This window comes from Lactuca sativa, chromosome 8, assembly GCF_002870075.4.
Source record: "Lactuca sativa cultivar Salinas chromosome 8, Lsat_Salinas_v11, whole genome shotgun sequence".
NCBI classification, from domain to species: domain Eukaryota; kingdom Viridiplantae; phylum Streptophyta; class Magnoliopsida; order Asterales; family Asteraceae; genus Lactuca; species Lactuca sativa.
The window spans coordinates 234005137-234014132 of NC_056630.2; positions in this window are offsets into that span (position 1 = coordinate 234005137).

Here is an 8996-nt window from a genome sequence, read left to right on the forward strand (position 1 = left end):
TCCGAGTGTAGCTGCTACAGGAAAGGTGTCAGCACCTGCCCCTGCTACTTTGAGGATTACAGATGGCCATCAGGGTCGAGTTGAGACGCTGGTGACGAAGAGTAGGGCTTTTCAGTTGACAGCAGAGGAGGCGCGAGCGACTCCTGACGTGGTGACGTGTATGTATTTTTTTCCCTTATCTCTGCATTTATTATTGATTGTTTCTTATGGTTATATGTTTGGTATAGGGTCGTTCTCAGTGAACGGCATATTAGCCACAGTATTGTTTGATTCGGGGGCTACCTGATCATTCGTCTCTCTTGCACTTAGCAAGAGGTTTAGCAGAGCTCCAGGGGAGCTAGACTGTCCCCTTGAGGTTGAGATAGTAGCTGACAGGACCGTTAGGGTTGCGAGAGTACACAGAGGATGTTCCCTTCAGTTATTCGATGAGCAGTTTCTGGTAGACTTGGTCCCTATTCCCCTGCGAGGGAATAAGTTCATAATAGGCATTGATTGGCTGAGCCCCAATGGGGCGGTGATAGATTGTGAGCTACAGTTAGTGAGGGTTCGCACTCCCGGTGGGGGAGAGTTAGTGATTCAGGGAAACAAGCCACAGCGCGGACCAGTTCTGTGTTCAACGGCAAGAGTGAGGTGATATTTCTAGCAGGGTTGCACCGGTTATATTGCCTATGTTTTAGATGCCCGGGAGAAGGACAAGATGACGGTTGATGATGTTTTGGTGGTGCGAGACTACCCGGATGTATTTCCAGAGGATTTGCCTGGAATACCTCCCGAGAGACAGGTTGAGTTTAGGATAGACCTGATCCCTGGTACGGCTCCGATAGCCAAGGCACCATATCGGTTGGCTCCCCCAGAGATGCAGGAGTTGTCTACGCAGCTGCAAGAGCTGCTAGACAAGGGTTTTATCAGGCCGACCAGTTCGCCCTGGGGAGAACCGATTTTGTTCATAAAGAAGAAGGACGGGTTGTACCATATGTGTATAGATTACCAGGAGTTGAATAAGGTAACGGTGAAGAACCATTACCCACTCCCGATGATAGATGATTTGTTTGATCAGCTTCACGGAGCATCTTGGTTTTCCAAGATCGATTTACGCTCTGGGTATCATCAGATGCGAGTCAGAGATGAGGATGTGCAGAAGACTGCTTTCAGGACCTGGTATGGTCATTATGAGTTCGTGGTGATGTTGTTCGGGCTCACCAACGCTCCAGCCGCGTTCATGGATCTCATGAACTGTGTTTGTAGGCCGTTGTTGGATCAGTCGGTGATAGTATTTATTGATGACATCTTGGTTTATTCCAAGACTCAGGAGCAGCACATGGAGCACCTGAGAGAGGTGCTAGAGATTTTAAAGAGGGAGAGACTTTTTGCCAAGTTCTCCAAGTGTGAGTTCTGGTTGCACGAGGTGCAGTTCCTTGGACATCTCGTCAACCAGAAGGGTATTTCGGTAGATCTGGCGAAGATAGAGGCCATGATGCAGTGGGAGGTCCCGAAGTCTCCATCTGAGATTCGGAGCTTTCTAGGTTTGGCAGGGTACTACAGGAGATTCATTCAGGATTTCTCCAAGATAGTTGTACCGCTCACCCGACTGACTAAGAAGTCGGTAGTGTTTCGCTGGGGGCCTGAGCAGCAGGCAGCATTAGAGACCCTCAGGCAGAGATTGTGTGAGGCACCGATCCTTACTCTGCCATAGGGAGTAGAGGATTTCGTAGTCTACTGTGATGCTTCAATCACAGGTATGGGAGCAGTGTTGATGCAGCGAGGCCGTGTGATAGCTTACACCTTGAGACAGTTGAAGCCTCACGAGGCTAACTATCCTACACATGATTTAAAACTAGGGGCAGTGGTGTTTTCCCTTAAGATTTGGAGACATTACCTTTATGGGGTCCGTTGTACCATCTACACGGTTCAAAAGAGCTTGAGATACCTCATGGATCAGCCGGATCTTAACACGAGGCAGCGTCGGTGGTTAGATGTGGTGAAGAATTACGATTGTGAGATCCTTTATCATCCAGGGAAGGCCAATGTGGTGGCCGACGCTATGAGCCTCAAGGCGGCAGCAGCCCCGATCAGGGATATATGTGTGAGGATGACAGTGATTACTCCATTGTTGGAGCAGATCAGAGAGGCGCAGGTCGAGGGCCTCAAGGAGGAGTGATAGTTAGCTTTGTTTACTTCCTTTTATAGTTTATTTTAGCATATTTCATCCATAATCTAGTTAATTTTCATGCATATTTTCCTTTTTGTTATTTTATGACTATTTCGGGCACTTTCTAGTTTCGTGATCTTTATTGCAGATTTCATGGAGACTAGTGGAGCGGGAATGTTCGGGACGTATGGAAAGCGATGGGAATTGGTGGAAAACAAGGATCTTAGGCTTGATGGGTGGTGGAGATGATGCATGGAGCGAGCTTGATGGTTATTTGAAGGCTTGGAGAGAAATAAACTTTAAATTTGCAATACGCGGGAGTTTATTCGAGCGTGCGTAGATTATTTACCGGGCGAGTTTGGAGGATTTGGAGAGGCCAAATTGGGCTTAAAATGAATAAAAACTTGAAGTAAATGGGCTAGGAGGTGATTGGATTCGATCTGGGCTAGTGGGACATGCTTTGGAGGCCCAAAATCTCAAAGAAGCCCATGTTAGGCACCACCCACGCAACAGCACGCGGGTCGCGCAACCTCCTGCAGGGGCAGTTTCGGAAATTCTTCTTTTGAGCTATTTGAGGAAGGTTGGTGCCTATCTTTTGGAGACTCTTGGACATCCGATTTTTGGAGATTCTCTCTGGAGTTTTGAAGACTTTTGAAGGCCAAGAACATTTGAAGAACATCATATTTTTACCTCTTGATTCTTGCTTAATGTTTGGTACAATTTTCTCTAACTTTGTTTCTTTGAGTTTAGCCATGCTTGGCTAAACTAATCTTGGTTGACTTTTGGTTAATCCTTTGAACTTTTGTTGAATGTTGAAGAATCCATGAACATGTTCTTAAATCTTTATGGGAATGTTTTGTGTTTTAACATCTTATCACTACTTGTATGTTTTAGTTCATGAGTTTAAATGTGTTTGTGGTGATTAGTTGGCTAATTTCTTGATTAAGTAAAGGATCCTCAAATTAGCAAGCAACAAATGATTTTTGTGTTGTTTTTGCTTCACACAATAATAAAAACATTTCCTCCAACATGGTGGTGAAAGCATTTGACCCCTCTTGGATTTGGTGACTTTTTGGTTCTTAATGCTAGTTGACTTTCACTAATTACATGCTATTTGGAATTAGTGACTTTGACTAAGGAAATTGTTATGAGCTTCTCTAGCCATTTCAACAATTAAGAAAAGTCTAGGTAATCTCAAGCTCCTTGGATTACTATAGCCAAATTAAGGATTTAAATCAAAGTATTGCACCATTGGATTCTAATGATATGTTCATCAAAAGTCAAAGTGAGGAAACTTTAAGTCAACCATCTCTCCCTTATTGATTTTACATCAAACTCTTATTTTTGTTGCATTTGTCTATTTAAATCATAGTTAACTCTAGTTTGTTTCAAGTATTTCAAAACACCAAAACCCCCCATTTTATTTTTATTGTCATTTTACAAGTATTTTTACAAAGAGAATTTTCATAGAGTTATAAATTGAACCAATCTCCGTGGATTCGATCCCTTTACCACTATACACTATTTTAGTGTGTAATATTTAGGGTTATTATTTGTGTTGGCCTCGACAACCACCAAATTTTTGGCGTCGTTGCCGGGGATTGGTTTTGATTTAATCAGTTTGTTTCTCTATGCCTAGATCTCATTGTGCAGGTACTCTAATTTAAAATCCAGAAATTAAAAAAAAAAAGAGTATGGTTCGGAAATGAATACTACTTGCACCGAAGACCAACTTTCTGAGCTAGCTCAGTTAGTTATGATGATTGAAAGTGACCAAAGTGTGCAACCCACACCTCTTCTTTGCGATTTTTGTGCCCAAAATGGACATCATTCCGACACGTGTCCATATTTACAAGGAGAATGGGAAGAAGTGCAAGATAAGGGAAGCTACTACCGGTCAAACCAATGGAGTTATGATCAGCCTCAACATGATCAATGGTGGGACAACAACCAAGTTTGGGGAAATAACCATTACCAAAACCTATACCAAACATGGGGAAATAACCAATACCAACCGACTCCACTGTTCCAAGAACCCTATCCTTCCCCTCCTCAACAAACTGAAATGCCAAGCATGTCCTTAGAGGACATTGTGAAAAGCATTGCCACTTCTACCCAAATTTTCCAGGAAACAACTCAAGCTAGCCTCAAAAGCTTAGAGCAACAAATAACACAAATTTCTCAATCATTGAGTATAGTGGAATCTCAACACAAAATACCATCTGAAGAGAGCCCATGTCATAACGCATGTTGCATTCCTTTGAAAGATGAGAAAACTTTTGATGACCCAAGAGTGTTATATGAAGAAAAGGAAGAAGAAGTAGAAGTGGAAGAAGTTGTTAAAGAGGAAGAAGAAATTAAGACTGTTGTCAATGAAACTGTAAAGGAAGTAATAGGGGTTAAAAAAAGAGAGGTTGAGTCACCCACTACCATTGAGAAACTAACTCCAGTGGTAGACCAACCACAAGAGCCACAAACGATAAATTTGTCAGACTCTTCAAAGGTTACCTATCCCGAGAAAGAAGACGCCCAACCGGTCACCTACTCAACCACCATGTCAAAGAGGGAAGAGTTGGTCACCTTACGGAACAAGTACGAGAGAGAATATGGTTGGATGATTTCTATTATCAAAGGTCTAAGTCCGGTATGGTTCTCCCGTAAAAAGAAAGTCAAATACAAGAAAAGAGTCCCAATGGAGGTGTGGAAATTAAAAAATGTAGACATGGGGCAAATTTGCAAGGTTAATGGACATAGATTGAAGCCATTCAATGAAGGTTTTGATTCAAATGTCCAAGATGTCGTCCATTTGGACGCCCCAAAGTGTTAAAGTGAAGTTTGGAGGCGTCTCGCCAAAGACGTTAAAGAAGGGCATTTTTGGAAAGCATTGTGTTTTTGTGTTTTTAATTTGAACAAAATGAGTTTTGAAGATGTTTTTGGGATTTAAAAGTGTTGTTTTTTGAAGAAATCAAGAGTATCTAGGTGTTTGGGGCTGTCCGAAGCAAGAACGGGTGAAAAACGAAGAAAAATGAAGCGAAACTGAAGATCAGCATCAGCGGGTTGCGCGACCTGCGTGCTGTTGCGTGGGTGGGTTGCGCGGCCATGTGTGATGAAGCGACATTGGCCCAAGACTTAACTGCAAGGTCTGCGCAACCCGCGTGCTACACTGCGCGACCCGCGCACTGTGCTGGGCAATTTGGGCTATTTTGGCTATTATTTGACCAGGTGTTGACCAAAGGTTTTAATGAGTTGACCTTTTGACTTTTTGAGACCAACATTGACCAAAATTGACCCTTTTTGACCCATAGATTAAAATGTTCAGCTTCCCTTCTTCTTCATTTAATCATCTTGACCTCCCACTCCATTCCTCTTATATAACCTTCCAGCAACCACCTCGCCGGAAAATTCAAGATTGTCGGAATTCTACCGGTCGCAATTTCATGAAACCACCGCCACAAACATCTCCCGTCATCCAATCCTCCGATTTAGGTCATTTTTGCCCTTACCTTAAGCATTGAGGACAATGCTTGTTCTTAAGCTTGGGGTGGGGCATTTCATTTTCCTTTTATATTTTTTTTCCATGCATTTTTAATTAGGTAGCATAACATTTTAGATTTAAGCTAATTTTCATTCATTTTTTTTTAAATCCAAAAAAAATTTATTTTTTCTTTTTCACCTTTTATATTTTTGCATAACATTTAGCGTAGGCATTAACATTCATGCATTTTTTGTTGTCCATTTATTCTCACCCCATGGATGTCATGGAATAGGTTCACAGTTATTGTATCATTATTGGTCCAGGATCTTGTTGTTATCTCACCCATCGAACGGGGACCATTAGCTGCAGTTTGGGATCTCATACTTGGGATCAGATGCTGGTAGCTTAAAGGGGTAAGTGATCATGGACAGGTAGTTTTCATGAAGAATTATGCATACAATACTAATGACTGTAGGATATACTATAGCAATGGATGTCTTAGCCTTGCGGTCACTACCGCCGAGAGGATCACACTTGATCATGTTTGAACCGTTAGGATGAAGCACTAGTGCTTGTCCCCGAGTAGAATCCATATCCGGTCTCTTTACATCACCATATCTTTTTGCGATTTTCTTAGGATTTTAGAGAAGTCTTTTAGTCCGCATGTGGACATTTTCATTATTTTTGAAAAAAAAAATTCACAAATTTGAAAAGTAGCTTACATTATATCTTTATGCTCCACACATGGTCATTTTCTCGCTTAGACCATTCAGATTATATTACTACTCTTCCGGTTCTACTTACACACTTTAGGAACCAAATTTTGAGTCAGATGGTAGTTATTACATTACCTTCAAGTAAAACAAAAAAAAACAAAAAAACAAAAAAAAAAAAACAAAAAAAAGGGGCAGGCAAATTCCCAGCTGCAGAAATCTGAGAAGGGTGACTGGTTCAATTATTGAACTAAATCTTCCAACATTTTGGTCACCCAACGTTTGATATTCATTTATTTAGGTATGTTTTATTGTATATAGATCGAATTGTTTTTCGCAAATTGGTGATGTTCGGGAGACTGTCGAGTCAGATACTACGGGAGGTTTTGGCCAACACCAAGTGATCCAATTCCTACAACGGTGCCCGAGCGATTAAACCTAGTTACACATGAGAGAAACCGGCAAACGTGAGATCAGAGTGTACACTTAAAGAAGAGCTCCACCCGAGCCCATCCAATTGCTTTCTCCCTACTACAGATATTCTTCATTGTATGCATGTTCCATTGAGGCTGCGACTGCTCATCCCTCCTTACTCACCTAAAGGAGTTATCCTGGCTGTGGTTTATGATCCCTTTGTCATCGGATGAAAAAGTAATAAGATAATAGCAAGATCAATTCTGACCATGTTGACTAACGTTGATCAGGTTCTGTGGCTCTATCCATTCTTTTTATTTTGTCTAGGATAGTTCATCCCGAGTTCATTTTAGTCTTGTCTTACTTGAGGACAAGTAAGGTTTAAGCTTGGGGTGATTTGATAGTTAGCTTTGTTTACTTCTTTTTATAGTTTATTTTAGCATATTTCATCCATAATCTAGTTAATTTTCATGCATATTTTCCTTTTTGTTATTTTATGACTATTTCGGGCACTTTCTAGTTTCGTAATCTTTATTGCAGATTTCATGGAGACTAGTGGAGCGAGAATGTTCGGGACGTATGGAAAGCGATGGGAATTGGTGGAAAACAAGGATCTTAGGCTTGATGGGTGGTGGAGATGATGCATGGAGCGAGCTTGATGGTTATTTGAAGGCTTGGAGAGAAATAAACTTTAAATTTGCAATACGCAGGAGTTTATTCGAGCGTGCGTAGATTATTTACCGGGCGAGTTTGGAGGATTTGGAGAGGCCAAATTGGGCTTAAAATGAATAAAAACTTGAAGAAAATGGGCTAGGAGGTGATTGGATTCGATCTGGGCTAGTGGGACATGCTTTGGAGGCCCAAAATCTCAAAGAAGCCCATGTTAGGCACCACCCGCGCAACCCACCCGCGCAACAGCACGCGGGTCGCGCAACCTCCTGCAGGGGCAGTTTCGGAAATTCTTCTTTTGAGCTATTTGAGGAAGGTTGGTGCCCATCTTTTGGAGACTCTTGGACATCCGATTTTTGTAGATTCTCTTTGGAGTTTTGAAGACTTTTGAAGGCCAAGAACATTTGAAGAACATCATATTTTTACCTCTTGATTCTTGCTTAATGTTTGGTACAATTTTCTCTAACTTTGTTTCTTTGAGTTTAGCCATGCTTGGCTAAACTAATCTTGGTTGACTTTTGGTTAATCCTTTGAACTTTTGTTGAATGTTGAAGAATCCATGAACATGTTCTTAAATCTTTATGGGAATGTTTTGTGTTTTAACATCTTATCACTACTTGTATGTTTTAGTTCATGAGTTTAAATGTGTTTGTGGTGATTAGTTGGCTAATTTCTTGATTAAGTAAAGGATCCTCAAATTAGCAAGCAACAAATGATTTATGTGTTGTTTTTGCTTCACACAATCATAAAAACATTTCCTCCAACATGGTGGTGAAAGCATTTGACCCCTCTTGGATTTGGTGACTTTTTGGTTCTTAATGCTAGTTGACTTTCACTAATTACATGCTATTTGGAATTAGTGACTTTGACTAAGGAAATTGTTATGAGCTTCTCTAGCCATTTCAACAATTAAGAAAAGTCTAGGTAATCTCAAGCTCCTTGGATTACTATAGCCAAATTAAGGATTTAAATCAAAGTATTGCACCATTGGATTCTAATGATATGTTCATCAAAAGTCAAAGTGAGGAAACTTTAAGTCAACCATCTCTCCCTTATTGATTTTACATCAAACTCTTATTTTTGTTGCATTTGTCTATTTAAATCATAGTTAACTCTAGTTTGTTTCAAGTATTTCAAAACACCAAAACCCCCCATTTTATTTTTATTGTCATTTTACAAGTATTTTTACAAAGAGATTTTTCATAGAGTTATAAATTGAACCAATCTCCGTGGATTCGATCCCTTTACCACTATACACTATTTTAGTGTGTAATATTTAGGGTTATTATTTGTGTTGGCCTCGACAACCACCAAGGAGAGGAAAAAGTGTGAGAGGATCGTGGGCTGTGTAGCTTCCTTTGACTATGACAGTCGAGGTTTGTTGACCCTTCATAGGAGAGTTTGGGTACCGTACTGGGGCGGTGTGCGGTAGGTATTGATGGACGAGGCCCATATGTCTCGATTTTCCATCCATCCAGGGGCGACGAAGATGTATAGAGATCTTCGACCCTATTATTGGTGGCCCTGCATGAAGCTGGATGTCTCCTGGTATGTGGAGGGGTGCCTGACCTGCAGG